Source organism: Sminthopsis crassicaudata, chromosome 5, assembly GCF_048593235.1.
Source record: "Sminthopsis crassicaudata isolate SCR6 chromosome 5, ASM4859323v1, whole genome shotgun sequence".
Taxonomy (NCBI): Eukaryota; Metazoa; Chordata; class Mammalia; order Dasyuromorphia; family Dasyuridae; genus Sminthopsis; species Sminthopsis crassicaudata.
The window spans coordinates 37,026,985-37,042,246 of record NC_133621.1 but is presented as its reverse complement, the minus strand read 5'-3'; the positions used below and the strand labels follow the sequence as shown (position 1 = coordinate 37,042,246).

Below are 15,262 nucleotides of genomic sequence, written 5' to 3'. Positions count from 1 at the left end.
AATCTTGTTTGCATTAGTTTTTTTGTTTTGTTTTTTTGTTTTTGTTTTTTTTTGTTTTTTTTGTACAAAAGTTTTTTAATTTCATGTAATCAAAATCTTCTATTTTGTGATCAATAATGATCTCTAGTTCTCCATTGGTCCTAAATTCCTTCCTTTTCCACAAGTCTGAGAGGTAAACTATCCTATATTCCTCTAATCTATTTATGATCTCATTCTTTATGCATAAATCATGGACTCATTTTGATCTTACCTTGGTATATGGTGTTAAGTGTGAGTCCATATCTAATTTCTGCCATACTAATTTCCATTTTTCCCAACAGCTTTTTTCAAATAATGAATTCTTATCCCAAAAGTTGGTATCTTTGGGTTTGTCAAACTCTAGATTGCTATAGTTGTACACTATTTTGTCCTGTGAACCTAAGGTGTTCCAATGATCCACTAATCTATTTCTTAGCCAATAGCAAATTATTCCCTTAATCTGTTTCACGACTTTTATTGCCGAGGCTAGCATTTCTAATACATTATTGAATAGTAATGGTGATAGTGGGCAACCTTGTTTCACTTCTGATCTTACTGGGAAAGGTTCCAGGTTATCCCCATTACATATGATGCTTACTGATAGTTTTAAATATATGCTCCTGACTATTTTAAAGAATAGTCCATTTATTCCTATACCCTCAAGTGTTTTTAATAGGAAAGGATGTTGTCTTTTGGGGATAAAGAAATATTTGATCCTGATTATTCTAAGGAATAGTCCATTTATTCCTATACTCTCAAGTGTTTTTTAGTAGGAATGGATGTTGTATTTTATCAAATGTTTTTTCTGCATCTCCTGACAAAGTCATATGGTTTTTATTAATTTGATTATTAATATGGTTAATTATACTAATAGTTATCCTAATATTAAACCAGCCCTGTATTCCTCGTGTGAATCCTACTTGATCATAGTGTATTATCCTGCGGATGATTTTCTGAAGTCTTTTTGCTAATATCTTATTTAAGATTTTAGCATCAATATTCATTAAGGAGATTGGTCTATTGTTTTCTTTCTGTTTTCAACCTTCCTTCATCCCCTCTTTTCCCAAATAGTTTATATAACATTGGGCTAATTGTTCTTTAAATGTTTGGTAGAAGTCACATGACAAAAACTGCTGAGAAAACTGGAAATTAGTATGGCAGAAACTAGGCATGGACCCACATTGAACACCCCATACTAAGATAAGAACAAAATGGGTCCGAGATTTAGGCATAAAGAACGAAATCATAAATAAAATGGAGGAACATGGGATGGTTTCCCTCTCGGACTTGTGGAGGAGGAAGGAGCTGTTGTCCAAGGGAGAACTAGAGACCAGTATTGATCACAAAATAGAATATTTTGATGACGCCAAATTAAAAAGTTGCTGCACAAGCAAAACTAATGCCAACAAGATTAGAAGGGAAGTAACAAATTGGGTAAACATTTTTACAGTTAAAGGTTCTGATAAAGGGCTCATCTCCAAATTATACAGAGAATTGACTTGACTTTATAGGAAATCAAGCCATTCTCCAATTGATAAATGGTCAAAGGATATGAACAGACAATTTTCAGATGATGAAATTAAAACTATTTCCACTCATATGAAAGAGTGTTCCAAACCACGATTGGTCAGAGAAATGCAAATTAAGACAACTCTGAGATATCATTGGACACCTGTCAGATTGGCTAAGATGACAGGAACTAATAACGATGAACGTTGGAGGGGCTGTGGGAAAACTGGGACACTGATGCATTGTCGGTGGAGTTGTGAAAGAATCCAACCATTCTGGAGAGCAATGTGGAATTATGCCCAAAAAGTTATCACAATGTGCATACCCTTTGACCCAGCACTGCTACTACTGGGCTTATATCCCAAGGATATACTAAAGAAGGGAAAGGTGTGCCAAAATGTTTCTGGCAGCCCTTGTCATAGTGGCTAAACCTGGAAAATGAATGGATGTCCATCAATTGGAGAATGGTTGGGTAAATTATGGTATATGAATGTTATGGAATATTATTGTTCTGTAAGAAATGACCAACTGGAGGAATACGGAGAGGCTTGGAGAGACTTATATCAACTGATGCTGAGTGAAACGAGTAAAACGAGGGGATCATTATAAACTTCAACAATGATACTGAATGAGGATGTATTCTGATGGAAGTGGATATCTTCAACATAGAGAAGAGCTGATCCAATTCCAATTGGTCAATGATGGACAGAATCAGCTACACCCAGAGAAGGGACACTGGGAAATGAGTGTAAACTAGGAGCATTGGTTTTTGGTTTGGTTTGGTCTGGTTTGGTTTGGTTTCTCTTCCCAGATTATTTATACCTTGAGAATACAATCCTTCCTTTGCAACAACAACAGAATGGGGTTCTGCACATATATATTGTACCTAGGATATACTATAAGATATTTAAGATGTATGGGAATGCCTGCCATCTAGGGGAGAGGGTGGAGGGAAGGAGGGGGAAACCCGGAAGAAAAGGTAGGACAGGGGATAAGGTTGTAAAAAAAAAAAATTACCTATGCATATGTACTGTCAAAAATGTTATACTTATACAAACTTAAGAAACAAAAAAGAAGATGAAGATCTTCTTGATCTTGAAAAAAAAAAATAAACCCATATTCTGGCTGGGCACTTAGGGTAAGGGGAATAGAGAGATTACCATAATGGCTCCTTCCCTCGAGGAACTTGCATCTAATAGGAGAAATAAGCCTGAATAGGACAACTTGTTGGGAATAGGGTGAAGAGAATTCCTATTCTGGTAACAGTATGACTTAATGCCCTATAAGAACCCTTGTACTGAGATCTGGGGATTTTGTAAAGTTCAGATCATCTCATACATGCCATTTTTGACAAGTGGATGCCACTCATCAATTCAACGTGTATATACTAAGGACATACTTGTGTGCTAAGATTTGGCAACCCAAATTGAACATTTATCAAAAGTCTTCTAGCATCACATAGCATCACAAAGTTCTTTAAGCCCGGAGGGAATTGGAACAGCAAACAGCAGTGAAGCAAACTGCCTCTTTATTGGCACTTCATTGTGGAGCTAGCACATTTCCTTTTCTGTTCAGTTAGCCTAGTCCAAGATATGTCTTGTGAGAAAACTTTACTCAGTCAAGGGAATTGGGGGAAATCTCATTGCATTGTCTGAATCTAGACCTGCATGATCAGGAAACTAGATTATTAAGCCTAGACCTTAACTGAAAAGGTCGGTTATGTTGACCAGGGAACCTGGCCCATCACAGATTTATGCAAGGACTTTTCTCACATGGGTTCATCTTCATCAACCGGTATGTTTTATCTGAAAACTGGCCCCAATCTGGTCAGTCAGTTATCATTTCCATGTTTTTTGACTGTTCACAAACACTTGGAAGGGAGGAAGAGGACATCTCTTTTTCTTATTTTAGGGAATTGTATTTGTTTAATATCCCCCCCAAAAAATTTGGAACATCCTGAATCTTTACTCCAATTAGAAATCTGATTGCCTCATTTTGTATCCTGGTTAAGTGTTTATTTATTTTTTTTTATTAATTCATCTTATTTGATTAATTGTTTTTAATCTGTCTCACTCTGTATTCAGGATCTATGGGCTGACTGATCAGTGGGGGATCCACTGACCTATTTATCATGCCTCATTTTATTTGGCTAATAAATCATACAGCTCAGCTTGACCCCTCAGCTATTTAATTAGCTTTCATAGACAGTTAAACATTTTCAGGTGTGGCCCACAATTACGACTGTCTGTTCCCTTCCTTTGAAGCACAGAAGAAAATATTGGCCAAAAATCATTTTATAATAGCAAAGAATTAGAAATTGAGGGGATGCCCTTTAGTTGGGGAATGGCTGAACAAGATGTAGTATAGGGTTGTGATAGAATACTATAGTGCTAGAAGAAATGACAAACACATTAGTTTGCAGATAACTTGGAAAGACTTCTATGACCTCATACAAAGTGAAGTGACTAAATTCAAGAGATCATTGTACACAGTAACAGCAATATCATGAAAAAAGATCAGCTGGAAAAGATTTAGCTATTCTTGAAGAAAATTGTTTTTGTACATTTTGTAACATTCCTTTAAAAAAATGGAGTCGTAATTCTCTTCCTCTTTCTAAACCCTCCCCCACCTGTTGTGTTATCGATTATATATGTAAGGTCATGGAATACCTATTAACCGTGTTGCCTCCCCCCAAAAGAAAAGGCAAGTATAATAATAAAGTAAAACTAAACATACTTTAATCTTCACTCAGAGGTGGATAACATTTTCCTGAGGGGATCTTCATAGTCCTCTTTGATCATTGGATTGATTAGGGATCAATGATAAAAATGATTTTAAAAAAAGATTATCTATTTCTTTCATTGTTGACCATTCTGGCAATAATGCTTACTATGGATAATTTCTTCAGGTTCTGCTCATTTCATTTTTCCTTCCTTCATATCAGAGTGATTCATACAATGAGCGCTATCTCCTCCCTCTATTTCCCGTTAGGTTCCTTCCTGGGGGCTAAGTCAGTACTTAACAGTTCTCTAGCTCAGAGTTGACACCTTTAGTTGCCACCTCTAAAGGAGTTGACACCTTCGCAAGAGCTTGCTGATTGGTCTGTAAGCCCATTCTCCGTGAGTATTTAAGGAGCCAGGATTCCGGAAGAAGGGAATTGCAGATTCTGCGGTGGAGCTGACTGGGGACGCTTGGACAAGAGAAGATTCGCAAGAACGGAAGGAAAAGCAGAGAAAAATCCTCCTCCCAGAGAAGGCTTATAATTGAGAGCAGACAGGACACTCCAATTTAGCGCCCAACGCGGGGAGCTGTGCTGGAGGCAGCAGCAGCAGCAGAGGCAGCAGCAGCAGCAGCAGCAGCAGCGGCCTCAGAAGCAGCAGCAGCAGCAGCAGCGGCCTCAGAAGCAGCGGCAGCAGCAGCAGCGGCCTCAGAAGCAGCGGCAGCAGCAGCACTAGCAGAAGCGGCAGCGGCAGCAGCAGCCTCCTGAGGAGCTTAACATGGCGACGGGGGGGCCGGCGGCGGGGGGTCTGCGCGAGCAGCGGCGCTACGGCTTATCTGGCGGGAGCCTGGGCCAGGACAATCTCACCGTGGTGCACGTGAAGCTCACGGACACGGCGATCCGGGCGCTGGAGACCTACCAGAGCCACAAGCATGGAACTCCTTCCAGACCTTCCATTCAGTTCCAGGGATTCGAGGGGCTGCTCAGAATTCCCAAAAAGGATCGTCCAAAGGAAGTGCAGAACTTTGGCTTCTCCCTGTCCACCCCTGGCAAAGATCACCCTCAGGAAAGCTTTGAGTGCGTCCGCCAAACTGTCTCCCCTTCTGGGGCCTCACAGCTCCACTGCCTGGGAGTTATTCAAGATCAAGTTACAGTCAGGGCAACAAAGGACTCCTCTCAAGTGCCAAGAGAAGGCAGGAGGCAGGCAGAAGAGGAATCCCGGAACCCAGGGACAAACGTTAGCAAAGCCGGCGGACCCATTGCAGGAAGAAGAGAAGAAATTGGGAAAGCGCCTCCAGCTGGGCCACAGGCAGCCCCCGAGAGAAAAAGGGCAGCTCCTATTGAGCCTGCACCTACCCTCCGGAAGACCCAACTGAAGGACAGTGTTTCTGGGCGGCCCTACAGGGCCAGGGTGATTCACCTCCTGGCCCTGAAGACTTACAAGAAACCAGAACTCTTGGCTCGATTACAGAGAGATGGCGTTTCTCCAAAAGACAAGGACTCCCTCGGAGCCATCCTTCAACAGGTGGCCAAGCTGAATCCCAAGGACCTCTCTTATTCCTTAAAGGATTCTGTATTTCAAGAGCTCCAAAAAGATTGGCCGGGATACAATGAGACAGAGAGAGAGTCCCTGGAGTTAGTGCTATCGAGAAAATTGAATCCATCTCCCCAGAATGACTCGAGCACCAGCGCTTCAGAAGCTCCTCAACGTTCTAGGAAAGAGGCTGCGCCTTCTGCTTCTCAGAAACGCCTCTTGGATTCAGATTTCATAGATCCTTTAAGGAATAAAAAACCTCGGATATCTCACCTGACAAAGAGAGCTCATCCAACATGCAACGGTCATTTGAATTCTACCCTTCAAAAAAATGCTGGGGCTCCACCCCCACCCCCATCACCTCCTCCCTCTCCTCCTCCTCCTCCTCCTCCTCCAACTGCTGCCAGCCCAACTCCACCACCTCTTCCTTCAACCCACCTTCCAGTTTCAAATCCTCCTCAGACTGCAAAGTCTAGCTCCAAGTCCCCTAGCACTCCAGAAGGCAGGGGGACTCAAGATCTACCTATGGACAGCTGTAGTCCAAATGGTAGCATCTTTGAGCGCCAGCAGGACAAAGATACCTCTAGGACTTCTTTGGAAATCCCACCCCCTGATTCAATCCTGTCGAAGGGTGCAAAGCCCATGGAAGACAAGCATTCAATGGCACATAAAAAATCTAAAGAAAAATCTAAAAAACATAAGGAAAAGGACCCAATTCAAAAACAGCCCATTGAGGAAAAGGGGAAAGACCTTAAGACGAAAGAGGAAATTGCCAAGCTAAATAGCTCTAGTCTGGATTCAAATGATGGAGTTAAAGAGGTTGGCCCTACCTCCACTGACCCTTCATCAACTATTGAACTGCCAGATTACTTAATAAAATATATTGCTATTGGCTCACATGAGCAACGCCAGAATTATACAGATGACTTCAATACAGAGTATGATGAGTATAGAACTTTGCATGCCAGAATGGAGACGGTGGCCACAAGGTTTAGGAAACTTGATGCAAAACGTCAGCGTCTTTCTCCAGGCTCCAAAGAGTATCAGACTCTTCATGAAGAGGTCTTAAAAGAATATCAGAAGCTCAACCAGGCTAGTCCCAATTACCACGAAGAAAAATCCAGATGTGATTATCTTCATAACAAGTTGGCTCACATCAAAAGACTAATAGGTGAATTCGACCAACAGCACTAGACCTCTGCTTAGACCAGAAGATGTGAATAAACTTAAGCTTATTTATTTAAAATTTCAAATGAATTGCTGGAAGATTCTAAAATATTGAAACTTGGCCATTTGAAAGTTTCACTATTAGCAAACTTTGGGTTACGTTTTTTTTTTTTTTTTAATTTTGTAATTTTTTTACCACAATATTTCTTGTATTCATTTTTTCCAAATTTCCCCCTCTCTCCCTCTACTCCCTCCCCTAGATGACAGGCAATCCCACACATGTTAAATGTGTTAACAGCATATCCTAGATACAATATATGTGTGGAAAACCAAACTTCTTCTTGCACAGTAAGAATTGTATTCTGAAGGAACAAGTAACCTGGGTGGAAAGACAATAGTGCAAACAGTTTACACTCAACTCCCAGTGTTCCTTCTCTGGGTGTAGCTGTTTCTGTCCATCATTGCTCAACTGGAACTGAATCAGATCTTCTCTTTGTTGAAGATATCCACTTCAATCAGAATATTTCTCCATACAGTAGTATTGCTGTAGTGTACAGTGATCTCCTGGTTCTGCTCATTTCACTCAGCATCAGTTCATTGGAAGTCTTTCCAAGCCTCTCTATATTCACCCTGCTGGTCATTTCCTACAGAGCAATACTATTCCATAACATTCATATAGCATAATTCACCCAACTATTCTCCAATTGATGGGCATCCATTCAATTTCCATTTTCTACCCACTACAAATAGGGCTGCCACAAACATTTTGGCACATACAGGTCCCTTTCCATTCTTTAGTATTTCTTTGGGATATAAGCCCAGTAGTAGGACTGCTGAATCAAAGGGTATATACACACTTTCATAACTTTTGGGGCATAGTTCCAAATTGCTTTCCAGAATGGCTGGATTCTTTCACAACTCCACCAGCAAGGCCTCAGTGTCCCAGTTTTCCCGCATTCCCTCCAACATTCATTATGATCTTTTCCTGTCATCTTAGCCAAAATGACAGAAGTGTAGTGGTATCTCAGAGTAGTCTTAATTGGTATTTCTTTGATCAAGAGTGATTTGGAACACTCTTTCATATGAATGGAAGTCGTTTCACTTTCATCATCTGAAAATTTTCTGTTCCTATCCTTTGACCATTTATCAATTGGGGAATGGTTTGATTTCTTATAAATTAGAGTCCGTTCTCTATATATTTTGGAAATGAGACCTTTATCAAAATCTTCATCTGTAAACATATTTTCCCAATTTGTTACTTCCCTTCTAATCTTGTTTGCATTAGTTTTTTTGTTTTGTTTTTTTGTTTTTGTTTTTTTTTGGTTTTTGTGTACAAAAGTTTTTTTAATTTCATGTAATCAAAATCTTCTATTTTGTGATCAATAATGATCTCTAGTTCTCCATTGGTCCTAAATTCCTTCCTTTTCCACAAGTCTGAGAGGTAAACTATCCTATATTCCTCTAATCTATTTATGATCTCATTCTTTATGCATAAATCATGGACTCATTTTGATCTTACCTTGGTATATGGTGTTAAGTGTGAGTCCATATCTAATTTCTGCCATACTAATTTCCATTTTTCCCAACAGCTTTTTTCAAATAATGAATTCTTATCCCAAAAGTTGGTATCTTTGGGTTTGTCAAACTCTAGATTGCTATAGTTGTACACTATTTTGTCCTGTGAACCTAAGGTGTTCCAATGATCCACTAATCTATTTCTTAGCCAATAGCAAATTATTCCCTTAATCTGTTTCACGACTTTTATTGCCGAGGCTAGCATTTCTAATACATTATTGAATAGTAATGGTGATAGTGGGCAACCTTGTTTCACTTCTGATCTTACTGGGAAAGGTTCCAGGTTATCCCCATTACATATGATGCTTACTGATAGTTTTAAATATATGCTCCTGACTATTTTAAAGAATAGTCCATTTATTCCTATACCCTCAAGTGTTTTTAATAGGAATGGATGTTGTCTTTTGGGGATAAAGAAATATTTGATCCTGATTATTCTAAGGAATAGTCCATTTATTCCTATACTCTCAAGTGTTTTTTAGTAGGAATGGATGTTGTATTTTATCAAATGTTTTTTCTGCATCTCCTGACAAAGTCATATGGTTTTTATTAATTTGATTATTAATATGGTTAATTATACTAATAGTTATCCTAATATTAAACCAGCCCTGTATTCCTCGTGTGAATCCTACTTGATCATAGGGTATTATCCTGCGGATGATTTTCTGAAGTCTTTTTGCTAATATCTTATTTAAGATTTTAGCATCAATATTCATTAAGGAGATTGGTCTATTGTTTTCTTTCTGTTTTCAACCTTCCTTCATCCCCTCTTTTCCCAAATAGTTTATATAACATTGGGCTAATTGTTCTTTAAATGTTTGGTAGAAGTCACATGACAAAAACTGCTGAGAAAACTGGAAATTAGTATGGCAGAAACTAGGCATGGACCCACATTGAACACCCCATACTAAGATAAGAACAAAATGGGTCCGAGATTTAGGCATAAAGAACGAAATCATAAATAAAATGGAGGAACATGGGATGGTTTCCCTCTCGGACTTGTGGAGGAGGAAGGAGCTGTTGTCCAAGGGAGAACTAGAGACCAGTATTGATCACAAAATAGAAAATTTTGATGACGCCAAATTAAAAAGTTGCTGCACAAGCAAAACTAATGCCAACAAGATTAGAAGGGAAGTAACAAATTGGGTAAACATTTTTACAGTTAAAGGTTCTGATAAAGGGCTCATCTCCAAATTATACAGAGAATTGACTTGACTTTATAAGAAATCAAGCCATTCTCCAATTGATAAATGGTCAAAGGATATGAACAGACAATTTTCAGATGATGAAATTAAAACTATTTCCACTCATATGAAAGAGTGTTCCAAACCACGATTGGTCAGAGAAATGCAAATTAAGACAACTCTGAGATATCATTGGACACCTGTCAGATTGGCTAAGATGACAGGAACTAATAACGATGAACGTTGGAGGGGCTGTGGGAAAACTGGGACACTGATGCATTGTCGGTGGAGTTGTGAAAGAATCCAACCATTCTGGAGAGCAATGTGGAATTATGCCCAAAAAGTTATCACAATGTGCATACCCTTTGACCCAGCACTGCTACTACTGGGCTTATATCCCAAGGATATACTAAAGAAGGGAAAGGTGTGCCAAAATGTTTCTGGCAGCCCTTGTCATAGTGGCTAAACCTGGAAAATGAATGGATGTCCATCAATTGGAGAATGGTTGGGTAAATTATGGTATATGAATGTTATGGAATATTATTGTTCTGTAAGAAATGACCAACTGGAGGAATACGGAGAGGCTTGGAGAGACTTATATCAACTGATGCTGAGTGAAACGAGTAAAACGAGGGGATCATTATAAACTTCAACAATGATACTGAATGAGGATGTATTCTGATGGAAGTGGATATCTTCAACATAGAGAAGAGCTGATCCAATTCCAATTGGTCAATGATGGACAGAATCAGCTACACCCAGAGAAGGGACACTGGGAAATGAGTGTAAACTAGGAGCATTGGTTTTTGGTTTGGTTTGGTCTGGTTTGGTTTGGTTTCTCTTCCCAGATTATTTATACCTTGAGAATACAATCCTTCCTTTGCAACAACAACAGAATGGGGTTCTGCACATATATATTGTACCTAGGATATACTATAAGATATTTAAGATGTATGGGAATGCCTGCCATCTAGGGGAGAGGGTGGAGGGAAGGAGGGGGAAACCCGGAAGAAAAGGTAGGACAGGGGATAAGGTTGTAAAAAAAAAAATTACCTATGCATATGTACTGTCAAAAATGTTATACTTATACAAACTTAAGAAACAAAAAAGAAGATGAAGATCTTCTTGATCTTGAAAAAAAAATAAATAAACCCATATTCTGGCTGGGCACTTAGGGTAAGGGGAATAGAGAGATTAGCATAATGGCTCCTTCCCTCGAGGAACTTGCATCTAATAGGAGAAATAAGCCTGAATAGGACAACTTGTTGGGAATGGGGTGAAGAGAATTCCTATTCTGGTAACAGTATGACTTAATGCCCTATAAGAACCCTTGTACTGAGATCTGGGGATTTTGTAAAGTTCAGATCATCTCATACATGCCATTTTTGACAAGTGGATGCCACTCATCAATTCAACGTGTATATACTAAGGACATACTTGTGTGCTAAGATTTGGCAACCCAAATTGAACATTTATCAAAAGTCTTCTAGCATCACATAGCATCACAAAGTTCTTTAAGCCCGGAGGGAATTGGAACAGCAAACAGCAGTGAAGCAAACTGCCTCTTTATTGGCACTTCATTGTGGAGCTAGCACATTTCCTTTTCTGTTCAGTTAGCCTAGTCCAAGATATGTCTTGTGAGAAAACTTTACTCAGTCAAGGGAATTGGGGGAAATCTCATTGCATTGTCTGAATCTAGACCTGCATGATCAGGAAACTAGATTATTAAGCCTAGACCTTAACTGAAAAGGTCGGTTATGTTGACCAGGGAACCTGGCCCATCACAGATTTATGCAAGGACTTTTCTCACATGGGTTCATCTTCATCAACCGGTATGTTTTATCTGAAAACTGGCCCCAATCTGGTCAGTTATCATTTCCATGGTTTTTGACTGTTCATAAACACTTGGAAGGGAGGAAGAGGACATCTCTTTTTCTTATTTTAGGGAATTGTATTTGTTTAATATCCCCCCCAAAAAATTTGGAACATCCTGAATCTTTACTCCAATTAGAAATCTGATTGCCTAATTTTGTATCCTGGTTAAGTGTTTAGTTTTTTTTTTTTTTTTTTAATTCATCTTATTTGATTAATTGTTTTTAATCTGTCTCACTCTGTATTCAGGATCTATGGGCTGACTGATCAGTGGGGGATCCACTGACCTATTTATCATGCCTCATTTTATTTGGCTAATAAATCATACAGCTCAGCTTGACCCCTCAGCTATTTAATTAGCTTTCATAGACAGTTAAACATTTTCAGGTGTGGCCCACAATTACGACTGTCTGTTCCCTTCCTTTGAAGCACAGAAGAAAATATTGGCCAAAAATCATTTTATAATAGCAAAGAATTAGAAATTGAGGGGATGCCCTTTAGTTGGGGAATGGCTGAACAAGATGTAGTATAGGGTTGTGACAGAATACTATAGTGCTAGAAGAAATGACAAACACATTAGTTTGCAGATAACTTGGAAAGACTTCTATGACCTCATACAAAGTGAAGTGACTAAATTCAAGAGATCATTGTACACAGTAACAGCAATATCATGAAAAAAGATCAGCTGGAAAAGATTTAGCTATTCTTGAAGAAAATTGTTTTTTGTACATTTTGTAACATTCCTTTAAAAAAATGGAGTCGTAATTCTCTTCCTCTTTCTAAACCCTCCCCCACCTGTTGTGTTATCGATTATATATGTAAGGTCATGGAATACCTATTAACCGTGTTGCCTCCCCCCAAAAGAAAAGGCAAGTATAATAATAAAGTAAAACTAAACATACTTTAATCTTCACTCAGAGGTGGATAACATTTTCCTGAGGGGATCTTCATAGTCCTCTTTGATCATTGGATTGATTAGGGATCAATGATAAAAATGATTTTAAAAAAAGATTATCTATTTCTTTCATTGTTGACCATTCTGGCAATAATGCTTACTATGGATAATTTCTTCAGGTTCTGCTCATTTCATTTTTCCTTCCCTTCATATCAGAGTGATTCATACAATGAGCGCTATCTCCTCCCTCTATTTCCCGTTAGGTTCCTTCCTGGGGGCTAAGTCAGTACTTAACAGTTCTCTAGCTCAGAGTTGACACCTTCAGTTGCCACCTCTAAAGGAGTTGACACCTTCGCAAGAGCTTGCTGATTGGTCTGTAAGCCCATTCTCCGGGAGTATTTAAGGAGCCAGGATTCCGGAAGAAGGGGAATTGCAGATTCTGCAGTGGAGCTGACTGGGGACGCTTGGACAAGAGAAGATTCGCAAGAACGGAAGGAAAAGCAGAGAAAAATCCTCCTCCCAGAGAAGGCTTATAATTGAGAGCAGACAGGACACTCCAATTTAGCGCCCAACGCGGGGAGCTGTGCTGGAGGCAGCAGCAGCAGCAGAGGCAGCAGCAGCAGCAGCAGCAGCGGCCTCAGAAGCAGCGGCAGCAGCAGCAGCAGCAGCAGCAGCAACAGCGGCCTCAGAAGCAGCGGCAGCAGCAGCACTAGCAGAAGCGGCAGCGGCAGCAGCAGCCTCCTGAGGAGCTTAACATGGCGACGGGGGGGCCGGCGGCGGGGGGTCTGCGCGAGCAGCGGCGCTACGGCTTATCTGGCGGGAGCCTGGGCCAGGACAATCTCACCGTGGTGCACGTGAAGCTCACGGACACGGCGATCCGGGCGCTGGAGACCTACCAGAGCCACAAGCATGGAACTCCTTCCAGACCTTCCATTCAGTTCCAGGGATTCGAGGGGGCTGCTCAGAATTCCCAAAAAGGATCGTCCAAAGGAAGTGCAGAACTTTAGCTTCTCCCTGTCCACCCCTGGCAAAGATCACCCTCAGGAAAGCTTTGAGTGCGTCCGCCAAATTGTCTCCACTTCTGGGGCCTCACAGCTCCACTGCCTGGGAGTTATTCAAGATCAAGTTACAGTCAGGGCAACAAAGGACTCCTCTCAAGTGCCAAGAGAAGGCAGGAGGCAGGCAGAAGAGGAATCCCGGAACCCAGGGACAAACGTTAGCAAAGCCGGCGGACCCATTGCAGGAAGAAGAGAAGAAATTGGGAAAGCGCCTCCAGCTGGGCCACAGGCAGCCCCCGAGAGAAAAAGGGCAGCTCCTATTGAGCCTGCACCTACCCTCCGGAAGACCCAGCTGAAGGACAGTGTTTCTGGGGCGGCCCCTACAGGGCCAGGGTGATTCACCTCCTGGCCCTGAAGACTTACAAGAAACCAGAACTCTTGGCTCGATTACAGAGAGATGGCGTTTCTCCAAAAGACAAGGACTCCCTCGGAGCCATCCTTCAACAGGTGGCCAAGCTGAATCCCAAGGACCTCTCTTATTCCTTAAAGGATTCTGTATTTCAAGAGCTCCAAAAAGATTGGCCGGGATACAATGAGACAGAGAGAGAGTCCCTGGAGTTAGTGCTATCGAGAAAATTGAATCCATCTCCCCAGAATGACTCGAGCACCAGCGCTTCAGAAGCTCCTCAACGTTCTAGGAAAGAGGCTGCGCCTTCTGCTTCTCAGAAACGCCTCTTGGATTCAGATTTCATAGATCCTTTAAGGAATAAAAAACCTCGGATATCTCACCTGACAAAGAGAGCTCCTCCAACATGCAACGGTCATTTGAATTCTACCCTTCAAAAAAATGCTGGGGCTCCACCCCCACCCCCATCACCTCCTCCCTCTCCTCCTCCTCCTCCTCCTCCTCCTCCAACTGCTGCCAGCCCAACTCCACCACCTCTTCCTTCAACCCACCTTCCAGTTTCAAATCCTCCTCAGACTGCAAAGTCTAGCTCCAAGTCCCCTAGCACTCCAGAAGGCAGGGGGACTCAAGATCTACCTATGGACAGCTGTAGTCCAAATGGTAGCATCTTTGAGCGCCAGCAGGACAAAGATACCTCTAGGACTTCTTTGGAAATCCCACCCCCTGATTCAATCCTGTCGAAGGGTGCAAAGCCCATGGAAGACAAGCATTCAATGGCACATAAAAAATCTAAAGAAAAATCTAAAAAACATAAGGAAAAGGACCCAATTCAAAAACAGCCCATTGAGGAAAAGGGGAAAGACCTTAAGACGAAAGAGGAAATTGCCAAGCTAAATAGCTCTAGTCTGGATTCAAATGATGGAGTTAAAGAGGTTGGCCCTACCTCCACTGACCCTTCATCAACTATTGAACTGCCAGATTACTTAATAAAATATATTGCTATTGGCTCACATGAGCAACGCCAGAATTATACAGATGACTTCAATACAGAGTATGATGAGTATAGAACTTTGCATGCCAGAATGGAGACGGTGGCCACAAGGTTTAGGAAACTTGATGCAAAACGTCAGCGTCTTTCTCCAGGCTCCAAAGAGTATCAGACTCTTCATGAAGAGGTCTTAAAAGAATATCAGAAGCTCAATCAGGCTAGTCCCAATTACCACGAAGAAAAATCCAGATGTGATTATCTTCATAACAAGTTGGCTCACATCAAAAGACTAATAGGTGAATTCGACCAACAGCACTAGACCTCTGCTTAGACCAGAAGATGTGAATAAACTTAAGCTTATTTATTTAAAATTTCAAATGAATTGCTGGAAGATTCT

General features: G+C 40.9%; 2 pseudogenes; both read left to right on the top strand.

The window, feature by feature from the left end:
- The first annotated feature begins 5,024 nt into the window (after positions 1 to 5,024).
- On the top strand, positions 5,025 to 6,974 carry LOC141543810 (RNA polymerase II elongation factor ELL2 pseudogene; annotated as a pseudogene).
- Positions 6,975 to 13,228: 6,254 nt separating this feature from the next.
- Positions 13,229 to 15,184, top strand: LOC141543809 (RNA polymerase II elongation factor ELL2 pseudogene; annotated as a pseudogene).
- Positions 15,185 to 15,262: the final 78 nt, after the last annotated feature.